Raw genomic sequence first — 24,379 nt, forward strand, 5'->3', positions numbered from 1 at the left:
GGGACTTCTCAAGAGGTGGCTGAGAGTATTTGTATGCATTTCTCTGGGCGACTGCAGAGCATCCAGAGCACATCCAGGAACACAGTGAAAATTGCTTGCTTTGTCATCTGCATAATTTGGTTGGGCTTTGCAATCAAAGAAGAACGAACAAGATGTTGATCCTTTCTGATACTCTGCCTCAAAACATAAGGCCTCTCTGAGAAAGAGGCTTTGTTTTAATCTCCATAAAGAGGTTTTGGATAGCTTCTTGTGGGGAAGAAGCTATCTTGCCCAACCACCATTGCTTATTGCGGTCACTTTCTGCTCTCCTCAGAGGCTTACCTGGCTGTGTGAGCAGTGTTGACGACTTGCCAACCAACTCCGAAAAACGGGACTGGGTGCCAGGTGGGCTCCCAAGGCAGGGCAGTGCAACCGGGGGAAAGATTGCATTCAGGGTGAAAAGATGGATGTGCTGCGTTACGCACAACCACATTGCCAGAGAGCTGCAAAGTGTTTTGTTTCATTTTTCCTGTGGGTATATATGGAGAGCTTTCTGTTACAATATAGATTCTTTATGAGAAATAATTAGGCGCAGAAAGGGCCCGAGGGAAGCCAGGAGGAGATAATCTAACCCAGGGATGTCCCATTGCAATTAGGAATTTACAGAGACAGTGTATATGCTAATGAGCATCTTCCCTGTTACCACTTCATTTCTGAAATGCCCGGTGCCTTAAACCAGAAGAAGAAATTCTTCATGCTTTTCTACCTAAAAAATTGTATTTTAGAGTATAAAAGGAAGAAAAGGAGATGGATGGCAGTGCAGCTTTAAGAGAAAAAAATAGCCCCAAAAAATTTCCTAATGTAAGCTATAATGCAAAGATGTAAGGGAGAAAAAAAAAAAAAAAAGTAGTGTTGTTCAGCTCTTGTTGGGCAGGACTTTTACTTTTTTAATCCTACTATTATTGGGGTTTTTTGATTGGTTTAGTATTCTCACTAGTCCTCTAGAAAACGCCAAGAACTGTACCAAAGGTATTCCACATCTCTTCCTATTACACCAGAGGGAGAGGCTGAATCACAGCAAAATATGCTTCTTGCCTCATTAGGACATGAGAGTCTCATAGAAAGAGACATGAGCTGGTAGAAATAACCAGCCAGGATACCTGTGAAGCATTTCCCATTACTGCAGCACACCCAGCTAGCGACAGAATATAAGAAAAAAAAAAAACATTATGGGGAAAAAATAGCTATGCCACTATTGAGGTCATTTCTTTTTGTTGTATATCAATAAATAAAGAAGGAAAAACATAAATAGAATGCTGTTATATATTAACCTCTTTTGAAGCAGGATTATCTTTTAGGTATCCTTAAGATGGTTCTGAAATGCCCCTTAGCATTTTTACAGTGACATAAGGCGCTTGGGGCTGGATTGCAAGCTGATTTCTATAGACAGAAAGACTGCTGTTGTCACTGTCTGGCAGCTTAGATTTAGATTACAAGCCCTTCGGCGCAGTGACCTTCATGATGTTTTGTGTCCACATAGATCGGCCACCATAATTTTGTTTTCTTTCCTAAAGATATAATTAAAAAGGAAGCATGGATCTAACGGATGTCACTTTCTCCTAAATAATAAGACTGTCTCTAAAAGCTAAGAAAAAAAACAAACCAAATTTGTTTACAGAAAGAACAGAACAGTTAACAGCATAAGTGAAGGGAAAAAACCCTTTTTTGATTAGGTCATGCAAATCCTGCACTCACACTGCCAATCATATTGGTAGAGATGCCACCTGTCAGGCTGGAGAGACAATAAAGTACAAAGAGAGATATTAAGGATGTCAGAAGAGTGTTTACAGCTACCAGCCATACACGCTTATCTGCACAAAAGCAAGAGTAGCAGTTTAGTTTTGATGAAACCAATACTGATAGGAAAACAGTTTCCACTGCTCAGAGGAGACAAGAGGAGAACACGAGAGAGACAGTTTCAAATGAAGCCTCAAAAAAGCCTTTCAAGTGATGCCGGCAATTAAGACTTCACATGACGATACCTAGGAAAGGCTGTGGTTATACTGCACCTGCCTTCTCCATGCCCTGAAGCAGAATGCATTGCAACAAACGTAAGGAATGTATTAACTGCAACTCTGCCTTTATATATCCTCTTTACTGTTTTCCTGGTTAAAAATAATGGTGTGTGTACTTCACAGTACTTTTGATATAGAATATATCATAGTGATATTTTGCAGCCCACTTACTACTCTGTCGAGAGCAAATAATGCAGCATTTGTTTGGGGTTTTTTGCCATGTTATTAAGGTTAGAGGGAAGAGCTAGTAGTGGGGGATTTCTTGCTGTATGTGGTAAGTAGAAGCTTGAATCACCTTTGGGAAATTGATTTCGCTTTGCAAAATACCCCTCTTCCAACTTTTCTGTCCCTCTTGTGCATTTTGCTCTTCATGCAACAAGGGTAATGAGAAGGAAACATCCTGACACACAGCCAGCCAAATAATGCCATTAATCATACCAACCTTCAAAGTCAAACTGAACTACTTTTATTCCCCCCCCCAGCTTTTTCCCAGATTGCACCATTTCTTTTGAGGTCTGGGTCAGCACCACCCTCTGCTGCCAGCCCTTCCCAAAGTGCATGAGCCACGCCAGCTCCCGAGATATTGAGGTAATTCGCTGAGAAAGCTGAAGAAGTGAGGAGAGCAAATATCCTCAAGGGTAAGGAAGGGCGCAGGTATCTCTTTTTTCCCTGGGAGTCCTGATACTGTGGGATATTCTGCCATACTGGAAAGATGACTCTTCCTTTTGCCACCAATAAGCACCGTTCATCTGAGGGGAGAGCAGGGACGCTGGCTCCTTCAGCATTGCGTGTGCACGTTTTGGACCGAGCATTGTCTGGACTGGGAAAATGAGGCATTTTTATGAGTGGGCACTGTGGCTGCCATCAGCTGTGATTGTGAAAAGTGCCATACTCGTTTCTTCTGTCCTTGTGGCCAGGAAATGACTCACCTTTCTGTTTCATAACTCTAGTCTGCCAGGCGTCATTTTTAAGATGTTCCTAGTCAAATAATCAGGAATGATATGAATCTCCCATTTCGTCTGCTGCAATCTGCAGAGCCGTGTACAGACATCTGTCTCCTGCTCTGCCTCACCACCCCTTGGGACTTTCCCTCCTGACTCCTTCCACCAGCGCTTGCAATGGACAGGAACATCTTTCGTTTGCTTCTCCTTTGTCATCCTTTTCTTCCTTATTGCTTCCTCGTCGAGCACACTGTTCCTCAGCTTCATTTTTCCTCCTGCAGTCAACCTCTCCCTCTGTTTCATCCAGTTACACTCATCAAGGCATTGTATCCCACAACAGGGAGCCCTGAGTTAGGCAAGGAGGACAGAAAATCTTGAGTTTCCTGTATGTAACTCCCTCTCTCCCACTGTATTTTTACATTTTTGTCTGAACTTCCCTAGCTGTACCTCTAAATTCACCAATCCTATCTTCTGTTGGGCAATGTTTCATAGAGAAATAGTTCCAGAAAATCTTTCTCATGAATAATAGATCCCTTAAATTATTCATATAGGCATTTCCACTATCTCTTCTCCTGTTGGGGTCAAGATGGTAGACTAAACAGAGCAATGACTTGGTGTAACATACTCAGTGTGCCTTTTATCATGCTCCTGTTTGTTTTTGGTTTTCTCCTCAGTCTTTGTCTTGAAAGTAAACATGATTATGTCTGGAGCCCAAATAATATTGACAAAGCACAACATAGTTGCTTTTGTTTGTTGCCATTTTCTCTGATTTATTTATATTCCTAAAGAGTATCATAACAGTTTGATAACCCCCTGGTGATTATCTTGACAAGAACTTTTGTTGTTAATTAGGTGCTGCTTACAGATTATAAATATTCCCTTATAGACTTTTCACTCAATTATATGAAGACACCAAATATATATAGAATTAAATCCAAGCAATTTGCTTTAACCCAGCATGGTAAATAATAACTAGAGGTTTTATCAGAGATCAAATGCTAGCTGCTGAGCTGGGGAAATGAAAGTAATTACAATTCAGATGTTTTTAAGAAGAAGAACACAGGCTTTCTCTCAAGCCCTCTTTCTTGGGGACTGGCTGTCATCAAATCTCTTTGACTTCTGAACCTCCACTTCACATTTCCTACAGATCCTCGAAATATATACTTCAAACATCAGTCCTTTCCAAGGGTGCTGGAAATACAAGGATGCTTACAGTGTGGGGCAAGGATTATGCTGAAGGCATTGAAGAACAATGATTTGATCAGGTGATTATTTTTCTTTCAAGTATGTATTTCAGATCTTTGAAATAAGCAAGGTCCACCATCAGAATTTGCTAGTATGAATTATTCTAAAAGCTGATCAGAGGTTGAAGGAAGAGAATATTTTTCTGCTTTGCTGGGATCTGAAATAAATAGCAGTAAACAAAACAAACAAAAAAAAGCGCATAAAACATCCAGGACAATTTGCTTCCATTTGTGTCAGAAGAACAGTAATAGCTGATTATAGATGAATTGCTACGAACATTGTTTTCAATTCATCATGGAAGAAGGAGGCATGCATACCTTTCCCAATTCAATTTGAAATAGTATATCATCCTGACAAGCTAAAGAAGTATAGAGACAGTATTATTCTAAATGGTCCCTTTTACAGTTTCTGGGTCCAGCAGTTCCCCCAGATTTCTTTAACTGGCAAATGTTCATACTTGTTCTGAATGTGTCTAGAAAAATAATACTCCTTTTCTTTATGTCTTTTCAAATTTACTAAGTTCATACACTTTTCCAGTGCAAATCTGCAGAAAGCTTTCATAATATACATGCAGATGTGATATGAATACTGACATGAGATTGGGGAGACAGCTCTTCAATGAAATAGCAAACTGTTACCTTAGCAACCTGCCATCATAAGCCTGGATTTTTTAATATTTCCAAAGAGGTACAATTTTGGGAGGGGACATAGAAAATAAACAAAGGGTCAGTAAACAAAAAGTACTGTAAGTGATCTTTTCATACTATATGTTATTGATATTGTCAGTATCTCATCCCTTCTTTATCCTAAGCAAAACATTTCACCTGCCATGTGGCTCACTCCTCCAGCTGAAGGGTACTTCATAGCAGCTCCTGAAGAAGTCACAACCGTGGATGTGAGTGGAGCTGTGCTCCACTGAAGGTATTTCCTGACCAAATACTCCCACTCTTTCAGAGTCACCTGAGGCTACAAAAGGCTCCAGTGACTTCAGGGAGTTGCACTTGCACAATAAAATACAAATCAAACACGTTTAGGAACCACTCAGATCCTATACCGGAAGCTAATAATTATGATCTATGTCATTGGTAACAACTCCGATATTTATTTGTGTAAGGCTTCTTGTTACGATTTTCAGTCACTTGTAAATCTGACAGGTCTTAATTACTGAGGCTATATTCCTGTGCTTAAAAATTGCCTGAGAAGAGTTTATTGATAATTCTGTGGACTCTCTTAGGAATATTTCTGTGATGATTTTCTTGTTTGCAAAAATCCAAGATTCAGAAGTTCCTTAAAGAACAAAGGTCTTTTAAAGAGCACATATTTTTTCTTGAGGAGCAAAGGAGGTGAACTGCTTCAACCTTTCTCTAATATTTTTCCCCTAAGTGGATTTGCATGATACATTAAACTAAATGGTATTGACTTGATGTTCGGTCTAGACCTTTGAAGTATACTGGATGCCATTCAATATTAAGCATTTATGCTGAATCAGATGCTTTGGTTTTGCTGCACCTCTGAGTTGGGCAATGTACCATGAACAATAAAGAAATGCACCTACCAAAAATAATTGTGTGGAAGTTCCTGGGGATGGGAGCCAAGGGACCAGTCTCGTTTCCACGGATTTAGAATTACACTTTAACATAGTTCAGAAGTCTTGTTATCATGTAAGGCCTTACGACATTGTCCTAGGAAGCACTCAGGCTTTGTTCTCTCCATTTTCAGGAAGAGCTGGCTAGAGAGCTGGCTGCAAGGTGCATGGGGTCAGTGTGGCAGCCCAAAGCCTGCCAGAAGCTCCCACCAGCCATTCCTGTCCTCAGCCACCCTCCGGCTGCCTGCATGTTGTTTAAGTCATCATCCTCAATCTCCCCTCATTAGGTGCATGTGCACCACATCACCTCTTTCTTAACCCTTTACTCCGCCTTTCAGGCATTACCTTATATCTCACATCTGCACAGAGTTCACCTGTACAACATTCTCTGCATTTTTACCAGCCATTTACAGGGGGTGTTTTCTTCTCAGAGCTCCCTCACTATTCCCCTTTTATCATCCAGTTAAAATACCTAAAAATCTATCAGTCAAGGAGCAGCAGATAGATAACAAACTCCAAGTGACCCATACAGTGTTTGTTGTCACATTTGTGCACATCGCTGGAGAAATGACAGTTGAAGAGGGAGGGCTGAATCAGGTGCAAAATACATGACCGCGGCATAAAAATTCTGCAAGCAGCTTCTGGTGCAAATAAGAAAGTGCAAAAAGTATGGCAGGCAATGTTCCTAATTAGCTTCTTCGATTAATTAAAATGGAAATTTTAATGTATGTTAACCTTTTGGGGGAAAAAAAAAAAATCCAGTTGCAAACTTAGTATTCCAAAGCAAAACTATTTATATTACATAATGTCTGGGAGGGACGGCACGCATGAAATGTGTTTGAAATTATGTGGTACCTATAGTGCAATTTAAAAGCCATTAATAAGATTTAACTGAAGAATAATTCTATAAAAGCTAGAGAAATGCCGTGGATTCCTGTATGCGCAAATAACTCCACTGTGTGCATTTGGTGAGTCACCACTGCAAGCAGGAACAGCCTCTAAGTGGAAACCCGGGGAAATCAGCGTGCACCATCCAGCACACTGAAAAAATGACTGTTACTAGAGAGCACTAAATAATCAAATAAAAAGTAATGTTGTTATATAACTATCACAGGATCATGTACTTTCATTTCCATTAAAAAAAAAGGAAATTAAATGCATTAGTGAAAGAGTATCTGACAGAGGTCCCTGAAATTCTTTGAACAGCCAGGTAACAACTGCAGCAGCCGGTATGTAGTGAGAAAATATGTTTCTGTTAATATTGGCTCTTGCTATGTTTCCTGATTGCAAAATAAATTGAGATTGTAAAAATTCTTCCAACTGTCTTATTGACTTAGCGCATTTTTAAACCGTATCAGCTTTGATGAACTGAACACATCTTAACTGAAGATTAAGTTACAGATTTGGAACCACTGTCTCCATGAAACAAAAAGCATTTTCCTTATTGTGTGTTTTGCAATGTTCCAAATTTCGATTATCCGTATCCACAGCTTTTATCTTTAAAAAAGCACATTTGCAATATGGATAAACAGCTTATAAGGCAAGAATCACCAGCTGAACCTACCTTCTTCATAAGAGTATCTCCAATGATACTCTTGAAATGAAAGCCAGATTCACTACCCATCCTTATCATTTGTCTGCTAGAGAGCCTTTGGGCCAGCTCTGGGACAACCTTTAATTATGCTTGGAAAAACTTTGGCTTGGCTTGCATGGGCTAGCACGAGACTCAACCTTGGAAGGCACCACCTCTCCTGCCCACATCTGCAGCAGTACTGCATGACCGCCAGCCAGCTGCCTAAGGGGGTCTTGCATGCCTTATTTTCTCTGTGAATTTGTTCACTTTCCATTTTCAGCATCTGTATCTATCCTATTATACACTGTTGAGGGTCCTATTACCAAAATGTCACTCCCCATACAACCACAGACCAGCTTAACTGCTCATTTCCCCTGCACAGCAAGGGAACAGCAATCTTTTACCCAAGATTTTGTTTGAATCCATGACACCAAATTGAATAAAAATGGTTAAATAGCACAGGTCAAGAGTCATCCCCTCCAGTCTGCAAGACCTGCCTGTTCAAGCAGTTCCCATTTACAGTCACATTTTGAGGCTGAACAACTGGACATTTTTAAAGTAGCTACTGTGATTACTGATTCCAACACTAATTCATTTAAATGTTGTTTGATGTCATGTCAAATGTTTTTTGGAAATCAGTATATTACACTGATGTTAACACAACAAGTAATATGCTCAAGAATACACCAAATTAATTAATGCTAATTTCATTGCCATTATAAATTGCCCTCCTTTATTGTTTATTAAGAGACATTTATACTGGCCACTCCACTATTTTGTCTGAGATAGCGGAAAGGTTTACAACTGCCTTGGCATCATATTTATTCTCTGAAATTTGGGCACAATATTAACTGGATTTTTTTCTAAGGTATTTTAAAATTAACATTAATGACTGAGAACGTCCCCTATACAGCTCTTCCAATACTTTAATTTTAAGCAGAAAGTCTAGCTACCTAATTAAAGGATTAGTGAGCAATAAACATTTGTGAAACGAAGTTTCAGAGGTTAAGAAAGACAATAAGCAGTTTTTGATGGATAAACTTGTTTTTTTCAAACATATCTTTTCAGCAAAAAACCTCCCGCTTCCTCCAAAATCATTTATGCTGATAGATCATAATACCATTTTATAAGAAAATCCAAGAGAAAGGAAAAGTAGAAGAAATACATGAAAGATTTTCCTCTGAGATTTTTCCATAATTATTTTATGGCAAGAAGCTGTATGGGAACATGGTGAAGTGATGTGCTTTGGAGCTGCTCTTTGAAGCTTTCAGCAGCAAGTGGCTTCCTCCCCAGCATGTGTTTTAAATGTTTTGCTGGATTACAGTCCACCTGCACAGAACTGTTCTGACCTTTTTACCCTTTCAATATTTTAAACATTTGACCTGCTTTCCTTCCTGCAGTTTTGTCTCCGAGAATACTCTTGAAATAATTATGTAAATGTCATCTTCATGCATTTTCACTGCCACGTGCATTTTCAGCCCCCTTATGATGTTATCTTTTCAGAATGCCAGAAAAACGTGAACCAGATGTGCTGAGCACAAAATACCACAGCAGGGATTTCCCTCACAGCAATCATGATATGGAAGTTCTTAGAGGCTCGCCATGAAGGAATAGGGCTATTTTTAGTAGCAAGAATATAACACAGGTAATAGAGTTTGAAGTTAAGTATATTAAGTATATATATACATGTTTATTGTGCTGAAATATACTGGTCTGCAAGCAAACCCTTCAATGAAGAAAGAAAACCCAACCCAAAATTTCCTTGGTATTTTAAAATATGCCACTAGTACTACGGTTTTCTTTAATATTTATAGGTAGCTCATTTTCTGCATTCATTTATAATATGAGTACAGTAAAAAGGCGAATGACAGAAGTTGAGCTGTAGACTGCTGGAATCCCATACAATTGTATATTGACATTCGTTAGTCAGTTGACTCTTGAAATTGCGCCGACTAAACACTGGTTCTATATTTGACTGCTGAAGACCTTTGTTTTAGACCTCCTGGGTGAAAGGACAACCAAGCCTTTCACTCAAAGTGTCTGTTGCCTGTTACAATTTGTTTATGTTCGTTGGACTCATTCCTAAACAGCATCATCTCTTTGCAATCCCGTTCCATAGTCAAAAGTGAGAATAGTACTGGCTCCTTTCTATCACTCTTCAGCAAAGAGTGACTTTTACTATTTTACTTGCCTATATAGTACCCAGTGCTGTAGGAGCCAGACTGGAACTGAGGCCTTTAACCAATCCTGACGTTCATGGGATGGAGCAGGGCTCCACAGACAGTCCTTTGCCATGTAACCCAGTCTTTTACCCACTAATGCTAATGGCAAGTGAACTGCCCCATTTCTTCTTCTGCATTAAATCCACGTCTAGCCAGAAAAACTGTAAGACTATCAATGACAGCTGCAGAGTGACTATAGTTTCTACTAAAGCCACATTATGTGGAATATCTCCTATGATTTGACCCAGTGTATTATCAGGTGAGGCAGTGCTGGTGGCACCTATGCTTCCATGTAGGTCTGTCACTCATCATTTGTAAAGAGGTCTTTCTCATTTTTGCCCCACAGACTTCGGGGTTTTTTTTAGAAATGGCATGAATACTGTGAACACAAAGAGGACAAAAAGGTGTAAACAGTTGTAGAGGGTTACCAGCAAAAGCCCTAGTTTGATTCAATGCATTAAACTCCTCAAGGTATAAAGTTAAAGGGATATTTTGCAGCTTTTTGCAGAGACATGGAGAGCTTCTGCTTAGTGGTTTCATTCTACTTTTTTTTCCTTTCACTTTTTAATTACGTTTATACTGGGCCTGAGCCTTGCCCCATAAAGCCTGCCACAGACTTGGATGGTTATTCTATCTTTTGACAAAATGTTGAAGTTGGCCACGAGCTCACACACATCTGCCATTTGACCTCTGTGAATTATAGCTGGATTAAGGTATGCCATGTCTTATTAGCTTAATGGTAGCTAAAATCTACACTCTAATGCACAGATTTCTTTGGTTGTTCATGACGCAAATTCTACTGAAACTTCTCAGGGTTGCTCTTAGCACCAAGTCTAAAGTTTAAACAAAACTGGTTAAGAGACCCTGAGATGGACAAGTAGGACTATAGTACAGTGTCCTCAGACCATGGTTTTCGTATCTTCAATAGAATGAAATTTTCTAAGGCAGAAAGAACAACTTTAGCACATTTTAGAAATCTGTCATAATCATATGGATTTGTAACGTATAGATTTCTAAACTTAGTTCTAGTTATATGACTATAATAGGGCCTAAACATATTTCTAAATTGGTGCTGAACATGTCTGATTTAGACTAATGTAATTTCTGTGGGTAATGCTTGTTTATGATGGAAAGAGAAAAATCAGTGCTGCGGACTGTGAAACAGTGACAAAACACTGCTGAGAGGTTTGACAGAGGTTTGACAAGGCTGTGATAGACTGGCAAGAATATTTCAGATAGACGATGCAGGGGTGTAGTCTTGCAGTATGGGTGTAAAAGGAAGAGAAGCATAGGAATATGTCAAATTCTGATTGTCTGAAATCACTGGCAAGATTCCCACTGAATTAAATAGGACCAGAACTTCATCCTACATATTAATGTGTATGCTTATCGAAAAAAATGTATTAAATTTACGATTCTAGCTTACAGAATTTGGGCAAATCAAAAGTGAGAGTCCTGTGCAAGCCTAGTTCTGTTCTTTTATGGAAACACCTTCTGATGCAGTCTCCACTACCACTACTACACAAGTTTTTTTCCATGGTATCTCTATCTGGTTCAAACTGAAGAGATTCATAGGTACTGACTATAATAATAATAACAAGGTTTGAAAAATATTTGTAATAGGAACTGTTAGTCAGCTTAGAACCTAATTATAAGGATTGCTGGATAATATATGACTCTCCAAGTCACAAAAACATTTTTCAGTTGTCTTCAGAAAACACCTCTGAAACCCTACCCACATTCCAACAAGTCTGGCTTGATTTCAAGCCTCAAGGCAACATTTCTAGCTCCTCTCATGTCCTTTTTCTCCAACCCCTGAGTTCACAGATAAATAACCTTACAAGGGAACCTTAAACAGGAGGCGAGAGTACGCTAAGAGGAGCCTGGGGAACATAGAGAAGATCATCGTCTGAGAGGATGGACTGTGCAGAAAGGAAATGAGACATTTCTTAAGCTGGTCTTGTTCTCCAAGCCCTTTCCTAGTGCCAGCCCTGGGAGACGGGCCATGGCATCCTCCACTCCTCTCAACAGTCCTCACCTTGTGCTGCTCAACAGTCAAGACGTTGTGTTCTGCTGGACCGCTTGGGCTGGCAATAGCTTTTTGCTTTGTAAGCAAACAAGCTGTGCTTGCTTTTCCTTCTTTCATTTGAAATAAATAGCATTTTAATTTTGAATACAAATAAAACTTAACATAGAAAAAAATGTGCTTGCAGATGCCGAGACATGCCCCACCACTCTATTAACTTTTTTACACTTTCCCTGCAGAAGTTGTTTCTGTCAATTTATTTTCATTTCAGCTGAGCAAAACGGGAAGGAAAAAGCAGGTTGACACAGATGGTTGTCAGCAAAGTGATGACTGCAGCTGAGAATGGGTGTACAAAAATATACAGCTTGCTAAACTGTGTATTGTTTAGCTTCCATGTGTATCAAATGTCAAAAGAAATAAAATTTGGAGAATATATTTAGACCTCTTTTTTTAAGGGTTGTTAAAATTATTGTTGTAAAATGGAAGGGTGGTCATATGTAAAGGAATTACAATGCAGAAAACAGAAAATGTAACAAATCTTGCATCCAAAACTTTTAAAAACAGAACAAAGCATAGCCTCTTAAATGCAAAGCTAAGCCCCTACATAAGCGATCTGGTTTGAGAGTTATTTGGGTCTTTTATAAGTGCTGAGCACCCACAGTCCTATTGAGGTCACCCAGAGAATGATCATTGTATTTGAAAATCAGAACATTAATTTAAATGTCTGAATGCAGATTTTTGAACCTTACCTTTAGGCTTCTGTTTTTAAAGGATCTCTTGGATCGCACAAATGAGCACAACATTGTGCTTTAATGGACCAAATAAACTTAGCGAGGAGAAAAATTTAAAATAAGCTAAAATAAATAGTCTTCCTCAAGTTTGTTAGAGTGCTGCCAACTTCAAGGTGGGGGCAGGCTTTGTCCACACTGGAAAGCTGCAGCATTTTAACTACAATTGATCTTATTTTAACTTAGATCTGTCTTGAACTAAGGCTAAGCCTAATGTAGGCACACTCAAATTGATTGTAATGTTGCTTGTGTCAATTTAGCTAATTTAAATGTACATGCATTAGCAGATTGCATCAGTTCAACTAGATTGATCTTTAAATTGCTTTGTCTAAAGTTGTGTCATTTCTAGGGAGCCGAGGATTGTGTTTGGAAGCGAGGGCTGCCAAAGCTACTTACCTTTCTCCTACCTGTCAGCTCTGCAGAGTACTACCCCTATCAGTCGATAAATATATAAGTATCAGTATAACCACTCATCAACTGATACTCATAAAACTGTGCTAGAATTTCCTGAATATTCCCAGGAGAAAAGCTATTGAGTTATACACATTACTATTGCAATTCTGCCGAGATTAGTTAAATTTTACCAGGCATAAATTTGGACCATAGCAAACAGAAACCATTGTCAACATATGTTTTATAGTCAGAATTTAGGTAAATAAATCAGTGATGACTTTTGAATGTTTGAATTTCTTTCTGTTCTTGAACTGCTGCCTCTATGAGCTCCAAAGAAGACTGACAACCAAGCATAAACTAATTTTAAATTGCATGTCCTTTCCCTACCAGCTTTCAGAGCAATGTAATCTCACCTTCATTCTAGTGGGGTAAAAATCAGGTACAGAAAATAAGTGTGAGATAATGAATTTCTCTTACTTTGCCTGATCATTAATAAATGGGGTTATTTTCCTCCTTGACTCCTGGAATTAGATGTGACACAACACCTTAACACAATCAGTTTGTTCTGAAACCCTGATAATAGGAACCCATCTGCTTAGAGACATAAAGGAGAATTCATTATATGCCCAGTAATTACTTTCAATGCAACATAACGAGATTGCATGCACAGCTTCTTAGAGTTAAACATGCTGTCAGAAAGAATACCTTGATGTGTAGGAATAAGAGGAGTTCAAAAAGGTGATAGCTAATAATGACATTTAAAAATTTTTACAGGAAGAATGTACATTGTGCCTTATCGTCCCTGTCCCTAACTGCAGAGAAACCCAACATCTTTGTGCAGGATTTCTAAAAGGCTGTTCCTGAATACCTCCACTGAAAACAACTCTTTTTTGTATCTAGCTGTATTATGACAGACAATAACTTGTATAAAATGGACATTTTCCTATAAAAGAAGGAAGGATAAAATGTCAAATTTTGAGATCCAGGTTTGATGCCTAATCCTTGTGGCTTCCCCCCAAAGCTGGCAAAACCTCCAAGTGCTGTGTCAGGAGGGAGATTTTATACATGATTGAACACCAAGTGTCAAGGCCACATAAAGAATGGTACTGTCAGGCTCTGGAGCAAACCTTTTCTGTTTCCTTACTAGAAGAACAGGACCAAAGCCTTGAAGGATGAAGTGAAATGAGCTGGGTCAAGTGGTCAGAAGAAGGTGACTGGAACTTAATCTGGGAGGAGATGGAAAGAGCGAAAATAACAATTCTTTGGTCTTCCTGACATACCATCCAGATGGTCCTTGCTAATTATATTTCCTCTTGTGGTTTTAGTTATCAAACATGTACAAATATTTACAGTGGACGAAAATACATCTTTGTTTAAATGTCACTTTTTAATTGTGTTTTATCCTTTGAACAGTACAGTTCCAACACTTTTTGATTATATTTTCACATTATGAGCTGAAGTCTCCCAATTTTCTTTTCCCACTTCCATTGCCTTTCTTTATATCTTTCATTCTAATGAAATATGGCATGCTAAGAGGCCATTATTTTTGCAAATCAAGCTGTTTTTTAAAATGCCTAAATCTTCCTTTCAGCCTGTCGTGTTATAACTTCAGCTGGCAACTAAGCCCCACACAGCCGCTCGCTCACTCTGCCCCAGGTGGGATGGGGGAGAGACTCAGAAGGGTAAAAGTGAGAACACTCGTGGGTTGAGATAAAGACAGTTTAATAAGTAAAGCAAAAGCCGCGCACACAAGCAAAACAAAACAAGGAATTCATTCACCACTTCCCATCGGCAGGCAGGTGCCCAGCTATCTCCAGGAAAGCAGGGCTCCATCATGTGTAATGGTTACTTGGGAAGACAAACACTATCACTCCGAACATCACCCCCCCTTCCTTCTTCTTCCCTCAGCTTTATATGCTGAGCATGACATCATATGGTATGGAATATCCCTTTGGTCAGTTGGGGTCAGCTGTCCCGGCTGTGTCCCCTCCCAACTCCTTGTGCACCCCCAGCCTCCTCGCTGGTGGGGTGGTGTGAGGAGCAGAAAAGGCCTTGACTCTGTGTAAGCACTGCTCAGCAGTAACTAAAATATCTCTGTATTATCAACACCGTTTCCACCACAAATCCAAAACATAGCCCCATACTAGCTACTGTGAAGAAAATTAACTCTATCACAGCCAAAACCAGCAGACAGCCAGGCATGAAGTTGCTAAGGCAATTAACATGCTTGAGGTTGAAAATACACTTAAGTGGTTTGTCAGATCAGGTCTTAAATATGAGCTTATGCCAATAAATATAAGATACTCTTCTTTGACTTGGCTCTTTACCTCTAAGACTTTCATGCTCAGTAAAAACAAGAATATTCTGGATACAGTGCTGAAAGAATTTGCTGGAGGATTCTGTAGCAGTTAGATTTTCCAAAAGATAATACCTTCTAAACATTATTAAATACCACTCTCCCGGAGGATTTACCTCTTGGGCACGTGTTGAATACAGCTATTCGGCCTTAACAGAACTCTCAGCCTAATGACATTTTTCCTTCTTTTTTAATTATACCATAAAAGCTCTCACACTTGCTGTAATTAAATTTCCAATCACACTTTAAAAACAATAACGTTAATGATAGATTCTTGACAAAACTACAAGTATAATCCTGTCTCCATCGAGATCGATGGTAAAGCTGCCACTGTCTTCCTTGAGGCCAGGATTTTGCTCTCAGATAAGGTCATTACATTCTGCGTATATAAATTCCTCTTACATTTACAATTTTTATTGTCAAGGGGATGATCAGACTTCCACTAGGGTTGGTAGAAAGCCAATTCCTGTGTAAATTTGCCATGAGCAAATATATTACTTTGTCCCGGTGATTCTCTAAGGACTACGTACTTTCTACCCAGCCTTTCTTGTTCATGACCAGGTCTAGGAGAAGCACACTGACAAGGTTCCCTTGAAGTGTAGAGGAGAAAGGCATCCCCAAGATGATACAGCTGGGGCAGGGGTGAGATGGAGGAAGGAACAGCTATGAGAAAGCTTTAGTGGTATAGTTTGGATTTCCGCTGGTCCTACAGCTGTGTCCTAGCAGGTTCCCCAGGACAGGTGACTGCCCTGGTCACAGGGGCCCCAGCGACTATAAGGGTGGTGAGGCACTGGAACAGAGAAGTTGTGGATGCCCCATCATTGGAAGTGTTCAAGGTGAGGCTGGATGGTGCTTTCAGCAACCTGATCTAGTGAAAGATCTCTGTCCACAGCAGGGGGGGATGGACTAGATGATCTTTAATGGTCCCTTCCAACCCAAATCATTCTGTGATTCTATGAGTCTATGACTTCTCAAAGGTTCCCAGGACCCAGTAGATCCCTTCTGTGCTGGTTGTGTGCTGTCCCCATCCCTGTCCCCATCTGACTGCTTCCACCCTCGCTGCCTTCACACCTGCCTCCTCCACCTGCTCCACATCCCATCCCCTAATTCCCCTCACCTGGAGGAGAAGTGCACGGAGAAGAGGTGCAGATGCCTACGTGCTTTGGGAGAGGAGGTGTGTTACAGGCAGTTTGGAAAGCGCAGACCTAGCCTGTGCCAGAGGGGCTGCCTTTACCTTGGAGTTTACAGGATTCCTGGATGCTGTCTGTAGTTCAGCTGAAATTTTTGCTTAGCATTAAATGTGGCATAGATTATTTATAACTAGTAACACTGAACTCAGTATTTTTTTCAAACCCTTTAAAGAAATTCAGAAAGGCATGTGGTTGAAAACCACTTTCTACATTAATTGCTGCATTTTAATGCTGTTTGTTTTAAGATAAGCCCTGTGAGTTTGTACACTGTCATTCAGTGTAATCTGTTCTGCTATTAAATACAATTGAAGAAAACTTATTAATAGATGAATGAGTTTCCAATATTAGCTGATACATATGTCAGTCAGGAAGAATGATGGATGGCCACAGGGGGGTATTGGAGATATTGGGTATGCAAACTGTGTTGCCATCTACTATGATTAATTTTTATATTACATATTTCAGCATAAAAATTTGCCTTGGTAGTTTCCTTATGTCAAATTAAAAAAAACTTGAAATATCACCTATCCTTCTAGGGTTTTTTTCCTCTCTGTCAGAGACAGTAAATAAGGTCCACTCAAACATTGTTTTAAAATACTACTGTCTGAACCACAAAAGTTGGCTAAATAGAATAGATTGGCAACAATTCTGGTTTTGAGCAAGGACTGCTAAAATAACAATAGAAACCAAGGCAGTACCTAGCAATTAGGTTTGGCCATGTGTATGGATTGTTTGAAGGATGCCGTAAGTATTAGATGTTTCTACTCCCGTTAAATCTCTGGTGCAATCTTTTTTCTCCTTTCTGTGACTGGTGTCAGTATGAATGAAAGAAGAGAAAGAAGGACATCAAAGCTGGAAATCATTCAGACTATTAACTACCTGTATGATATCTCCAACTCAGAGAAAATTTCCAGTTCCAAAAAATGCTCATGACACAGTAGAAAGAAAAATCCTAGGAGGACATTTGCAGTTCATTGTCTAGGGAATTTAACCTCACAATTCAACTAGAAGGAATCAATAATCTAAATCCATCTGTGCCATTCTGAATATTTACCTCCTGAAGTTGGCTAACAGAGATAAAACAAAACCACGTGCGGGTTTCATCTTTTAAAAAGAAATAAATAAAGAGGTTTCCAACACCCAAACGGCAAAATCCAAGCATACTTTAATAGTTTAGGAGCAGAGCCAGGTTCATACTAATATGACTGTGAGTTCCCTGTGTTCTGTTTCAAAAGCCTTTCATGCCAATTTATGAACTAAAAAAAAATCTCAACTTTAAGAAATTAATTTGAGAATGAAATAACATTTGTGTTTGCAAGAATTTATTCACCTAATTATTCGGGTCAAAAACGTGTATATTTACTGGTTTGGAAGAAATGTGAACGCACTTCAGTCAGTGTCCCAGAGGCAATAAAGGAAAGCTCTTCCTACGTCTGGATTGGAGGTTTTTTTACCCTTTTCAAAAAACAAATCAGATCCACTGGGAATCCAGATGAGTGGATATGGTGTTTTATTGTAAGCTCGTATGTCCTTGACAGATAATCACAAGAAAGATGACATTTCAAAACCAAAGTGTTTGCCAATGAAGAATCTGCCTTATGAAGACTTCAAATTCCCACCAACGTAGTGTATTTTTAGAGAATAAATGGTCTTTCAGCTTGTAAGATGTCATGAGGTCTCCCTCCACGGTTCTGCTGTGCTTTTTGTGCTCAATTTTAATGTCTCAAGCAATTCTCCCCATTCAGGCATAGACCTGTCAGATACTTTTAGATGATCATTATCTTCAGCTGTGACAGCAGGCCACAATGTGCATCACAGAATTAGATTTTATTTTGTCTCGTGTTGTCGCATAACCTGACACATCAACATGAGTTCATTTAACTTAATTTATCCTTCACTGGTTTTGGAATGGATATTAGCAGGAAGTCAATATATATTTTCTTATTATGGTCTTTAAACTCTTTAGTTCTGTGGTTCTGGTTCTGCCAGTCTGGCCATATACAACCCCTCAGCAAACTTTTTATCTTTTCAATTTTTAATCAGTTTCTAATACCTTTTTTGATCCTTGGTAAAGAAGTCTGGAATTTTGGGCTTCAGTCCTTAAAATTTCATCAAATATTAGTTTTGAAGCCTAAATTAATTTTTCATCCTATGGAAAATGTCTCATGTACAGCTGTAATGCTGCTATCACCATGTATCAGGAGCAGTCTGAGAAAAACACTCTCTCTTTTTTATTTTTTAGTAATGCAGTTATCAAAGGGGGTAATTTTACATTCCTTAGGATTCTGTGTAATTCTTCCAAAAAAAATTTCTAAATGTATCCGTCAGGCCAATTATGAAATCAAACTCTTTGAGCCTGATACTGCCCTGTCTGCAGATCTGTGTCTCTCCCTTAGACTCAAGAGTTACGTCCATTTGCATTGGATCTGCCTCTTTCATGCTTTTCCCTACAAAAATGAGAATATTGATAGAACTGGCAGCACCAGTGCATGATCTTTAATTTTCAAAGGGACCAATCCTTTTTCCACCTCTATATAGACACATATATGAAGAGCTTTTTCAGGTACATGTTCTGTGGTCAATAGTGCTGTAGGAATCATTTCAGTATTATCCAGTTTATAAGCCTACCTGCTGATTTTATAAATATAAAAAAGGGATAGTTTAAAATACCAAGCAATTGCAACTTAACCCTGTGAGATATACAAAGTTTAGAGAACTATATCATACACCATCAGCAGTATCAGTGGCAGTTTTGCTTTTTAGGGGGAGGGAGGGAAATACAGAAAGGTCAAAGACTAAATCACAGGGTTGCAAAGGGAGGTCAGTGGGGTCACAAGGATTTGCTGGTTTCACAAAGGACACTGCAATCAGTAATCTGCTGTCATGCTGCATGTACTGCTCTTTAAGCGAGTTTGACGCTGATGCATGGGAAGCAATCTGAGTAGGGAGAAAAGAAAATTACTACAAACATATGAAAAGTACACGGGAACGGTGATGATCTCAAAATAGAATTGAGACCAAAACCTGACAAACAAACAAACAAAACAAACAAACAAAAAAACCCAGAAGAAAACACTAATTTTTTTTTAGGATTTTTTTAAGGATGCTAGAGCAAATTCATTTAAATTATAAAATTAGTATTATTAGTATCATCACAATTTGAGTGAAAAGTTGGAAAACCAAGGAGCAGCAGGGACTAGCATCAGACAATGTGTACCTGAATGAGCATCCACCCATTTAATTTGTCTCATTAATCTAAATAGTTTGTCTCCTGCTACCCACATCAACCCTAACAAAGTTAGATATATTGTTAGCAACGATATTTGAATAAGTAAATCAGAATCAATATGAGGGCTCAAATTTGGAGCTGATCTGTAGAACTAAAAAATGCCGTGCGTTTACATGATTGATTTTCAAACGGACAAGTTTAGATCAGCCATGAGGGCTCAGGCTGCCCCATTCCCCCAGCCCAGCGCTAATTGCAGCCCTGCCATTAGGGTTTTAATTGAATGTCAGTGATGGGATAGGAGGAGTCAGTGCTCCCATGAGTGGCACACTGCCTACCCCAGCCTGGCTCATCCTTCAAGTCTCTATCCAAATGGGCTTTTATCCTAATGATGCCGCTTACTTCTTACATCACAGACATAAATACTCACTTGAGCTGAATTCATCTACCCAGATGAAGCCCTTTATTTAAACACCAAGCTATCTGGACGTAAATGACTTTATTCTACATCCTTCTGTTTTTTTTACCTCTGTGAAGTATGAAATATTTCTTCAGACATTTGCTTAGACTCCCCTGTTGACACATTGCTCTACCATGTGTCACACCAATATCTTGCAATGTTGATATGGCTGTTGTCAGAAGTATGACATGGCATATACAGCTGAGAGGCGACAGTTGATCTGAAGAGCTGTAGGTTTACATCCTTTGAGAGGGGAGCCTGAGAGCATTTTCCTTTCATTTATAAAAATGCAAAAAAAGGAATTTTAAAAAAAGTACACAGCATTCTGTGCTTATATATAAAAATATTAAGTTGTTTCTTTCAACAGAGTATTCATGGGGTTTTTTGTTCCCTTCTGAGATCAGTGAACTTGCCTGAAACCAGCCCAGAGCACAGGCTGAGACTGCTCCAGCTGCCCAAAGGTGAGCACCTGGGAAAAGCCCTGGAGAACTGACCCTGAGCACGTTTCCCACGAGGAGTGTGAAGGGCTGAAGGCCTGAACCACACAAGTCACTGGCTTTATTAGGGCTAAGATTTCCTCCCTGATCTCTGCAATCAAAGTTAGCTGGTTTTTTTAATCCCTTTTCTCTTTCTTGCTGGTAGCAAATTTCCAAACTTTCCAAGTCCCTACAGGTATTTTAGACTAGGCTGCAAAATTTAAAATCAGCCTAACAAGATCTCTATTTTAAGACTACAGAAGCATAGATGCCTTTTTTTCCAAGTCAAATACTTTCATGGCTTAATGCTCCCAGTCGAAAGTGACACATCTCACTCTTACAGTTGCACAAACAGAAAAAATGAAAGAGTCGAATCACAGCAAAGACTTGGGAGGGGAAGGGTCACTCTCTCTACCTCGTTGTCTCAGCAAAAAGGATATTTGTATTGATTCTGCCCCTAAGAGTAATTGAATTAAAACAATTTCACTCATCCCTATTCCCTCTTTTGTGAGTCCTATATCAGATGCTCTCAGACATTCGATGCTGAGAAATGCACTTTGCACTGTTACTCAGCAGCACTCAAAATCCCTAACAATATGAGAGTGAGGCTGGGTGAAATCTGAAGCTGAATGCTTCAAGGGACCATTATTACTAATGGGTTTTTTTATTAGAAACTTTGAAATCAAATAAAAATGGTAGGAATTTAAAGTGTAAGGAAGAGAAGCATTGAAGTTTGTGAGTATCATTAAAGAATAATATTACAGTTTTATGAGATACTTCGGTCAGGTTACAGCTCATCACAGAATAGGCACTGAGAATTTTCAAAAACATCCAAGTATCTCAGAAACACAATGTAGACTTCCAAGCTGGAATACAGATTTAGCAGTCTAATTTAAAGTATCATCTGGTTAAAAAACACTGCCCTCCATGCCGTAGTCTCGCTGCTAAGTGACAGGAGAAAATGTAAAAGGCTGGGAACAGAATCCAGCTAGGCTGCAGTATCCCCTGCAAATATTTGTCTGTCAATACCTACATTACCACTATGCTAAGCGATCTCGTCTCAGAATATAGCCTCAGCATCTCAGACACTGCACAAACGCCTACAAGGAAATAGTTCTCCTGAAGGTCTGAGACTTACAGGGAGACTTAGAGGCTGGCCTCCAAACGTGTATGGTTCACTTCTGAGAGCCTGAAGAGTTTCAGATACATTATGTGCTCGTAGTCCCGATCAAAGCTACATTACTCAGTACGTTTTAAAATTTCATAACAAAAGGCAGAGGTGCTTCAATTCAGGGGCCAGGTTATTGAATTTTGACCTTGTCAATAAGGAAAAGATGTATCAGAGCAAACAACAGAGCTGAAAGGCTGTTACAGCTTCACACAACTGCTACTCATGGAGCTGTTAAGAACTAAATGATACAGAAACTATTCTAAACCTCACTAGTATAGATGTGTAAAGTAATACTCGCTTTGGCAGAGCAACTTGCATATTTCAGCAATACCAAGTAAAACAAGTTCTTACCTGTCATTTGTGAAAATTTGTAGTGATCCCAGGCAGAAACTCACATTACACAGCAGGAGCATGTTTACCACTACACTGTCACTATTGCTTGGACAATATATGCAAAAAATATTTCCCAAGAATTTACAAGCTTTATGTCATCCTGCTGTCTATTTTTCTTTGAAAACAGGATAGAAAACTCTACCCTGTTATTAGAACTTCTTCTTCATAGGTGCAGGTATAATTATTGGAACCAAACTTGCATTTTCACAGCCACTCTGTAAATGCACATCATCTTGTCATTGTGAATACATTCGAAATGTATCAAGTTGTATTTATATCCTTCTTCCTGCAATTTAATATACCTACAAAACCACCCTACTGCGAGGATGTGAAGAACTTGTGAAAGTACATGAATCAGACCGGTCCCGGCTGTTAAGACCCCCATGAGACATGCTGCACACGGGTACCTGGAGAAAACCTAGTACAGGAAGAAATAATATGTGATCTTCTGCAGTGTATACTTATTCTCAAGAGAAGGAACATTCACCCCTATCTCTTAACTGGGAATCTCCAGCACGTAATCTAGGCATCTTCAGGCCTATGACTGCCTCAATAGTTTTATCTACCCCAGGGCTATTAAAAGCAGCGTGTACTTTGTTTATGTAGTCTTTGACAGGGGGAACGATATACTTTTTTGAAAAAGCCAGGAAGGTGAAAGACTATATAGCACTCTGCCAATCTCTTTTATGTGCTCGATCAATCCTTTCATCCCTTTCATGTTATTTCATTCTGCCTACAATATATAAAATTGGAAAGAAATTAGAAACTGTACCATGCTTAGAAATTTTAAGATGCAACAATAGCACTATGGTGTCTAACAACAGGGACATAGGAACATGATGTGATCACTAGGTGTAACAAAACAATCTCACAATTTAGACAATGCTGTATCGATCATAAGGCTTTCTATTATAATTTTGTACTGGAAAGTGAATCTAACAATTCAGTGCCAAATACAAAAGGAGGAAAATAGCTATTGATTAAATAGCCAAAAATTTAAAAGGCAAAATAGATTTTTACATTATTTGTCACTTCTAACATTTGCATGGATATGTTCCCATTCACAGAGGTTCCTGGAGCTTATATAAACACCCACTCTGCTACTAAGTTTATTATCCATAAAAATCAGTTTCTTGGCTTGCAGAGGTGAAAGCTAAAGCATTCCTGAATCTATTTATCCTGCAGATTTTCAGATGTTCAGGTTGGTTTGTTTGCTTCCCCAGGCAGTACTGCATTCGCCTTCAGTAACTTGGGTACTCAGATTGGAAAATCTGACACAGGTTATAATAATAAATGTTGAAGAGTGATGACATGCGTCTGGTGAGTTGCAGCAGGATTGCTTGGAATGGTTCTGGGTAGCTGATGTCATCGCTGTATGAGACCTCCAGCTGTCTTAATGTACAGAGCATAAGAACGGCTGTGGCAGATCAGCCCACAGTGTTCCCTAGTCTGGTGGCCTGTCTCTGGCAGTAAGCAGCAGTGAGTAACTAGGAAAAGTCTGCATCACACAAGAAAGGCTAGGATGGTCAGGATGTAGCCCCTCAGCCTGCAGCAGTCAGAGTTTCAGGGACTGGACTGGGCATGTTATATTTAATAACTGCTGTAACCTGGTCGTGCTTTTGGCCTCCACAAATCCCATGGAAGAGTTGCATGGCTTCATTAGATTTGCTCAGGAAAAAAGGCGTTTTCTTTAGTTCTGTCTCAAGAGACATCATAATTCTTCTTCTGTGAGAAAAAGTGAATTGTTGTTGCCTACTAACCCTCTTCCAGCCCTGTCATATTCCCCTTGCAGTTGCCTTTTCCCAAGCCTAGAAGTCCTTCTTCTAGGACTCCCCCCATTCAGGTACGGACAGGGCCTATTTCTGAGTTTTCTCAACAATTATCTACACGCTTTTCTTTTATACTTACAGACATTAAATTTTATCTGTCATTTCACTGATCAGTAAGGTATATATGCACTTCATTGCATGCTATTATCCTTCTGTTACTCTCTGAATCACCATTACATTTGACTGGCCTAGTATTTTGCAACTGTGCTGATACTTTTGTATTAACAGCAAACTTTATCATCTCACTGTTCAGCCACTCTTACAGAAAACAGGAAAATATGTGGAGAGAATCCTCCTTCCATTTACAAGACTGGCTGTTTAATTTCCAGCCAATCATATAATCTCCTAATTTAACTACTCTCCCACACTGCAATTTCTGGCAGTATAACCAGCATAGAAATCAAATGTGATGATCTGTCATCATTATGTTTCCTTTTAATTATTCACTAGA

The sequence above is a fragment of the Gymnogyps californianus genome, chromosome 1 (assembly GCF_018139145.2).
Source record: "Gymnogyps californianus isolate 813 chromosome 1, ASM1813914v2, whole genome shotgun sequence".
Taxonomy (NCBI): Eukaryota; Metazoa; Chordata; class Aves; order Accipitriformes; family Cathartidae; genus Gymnogyps; species Gymnogyps californianus.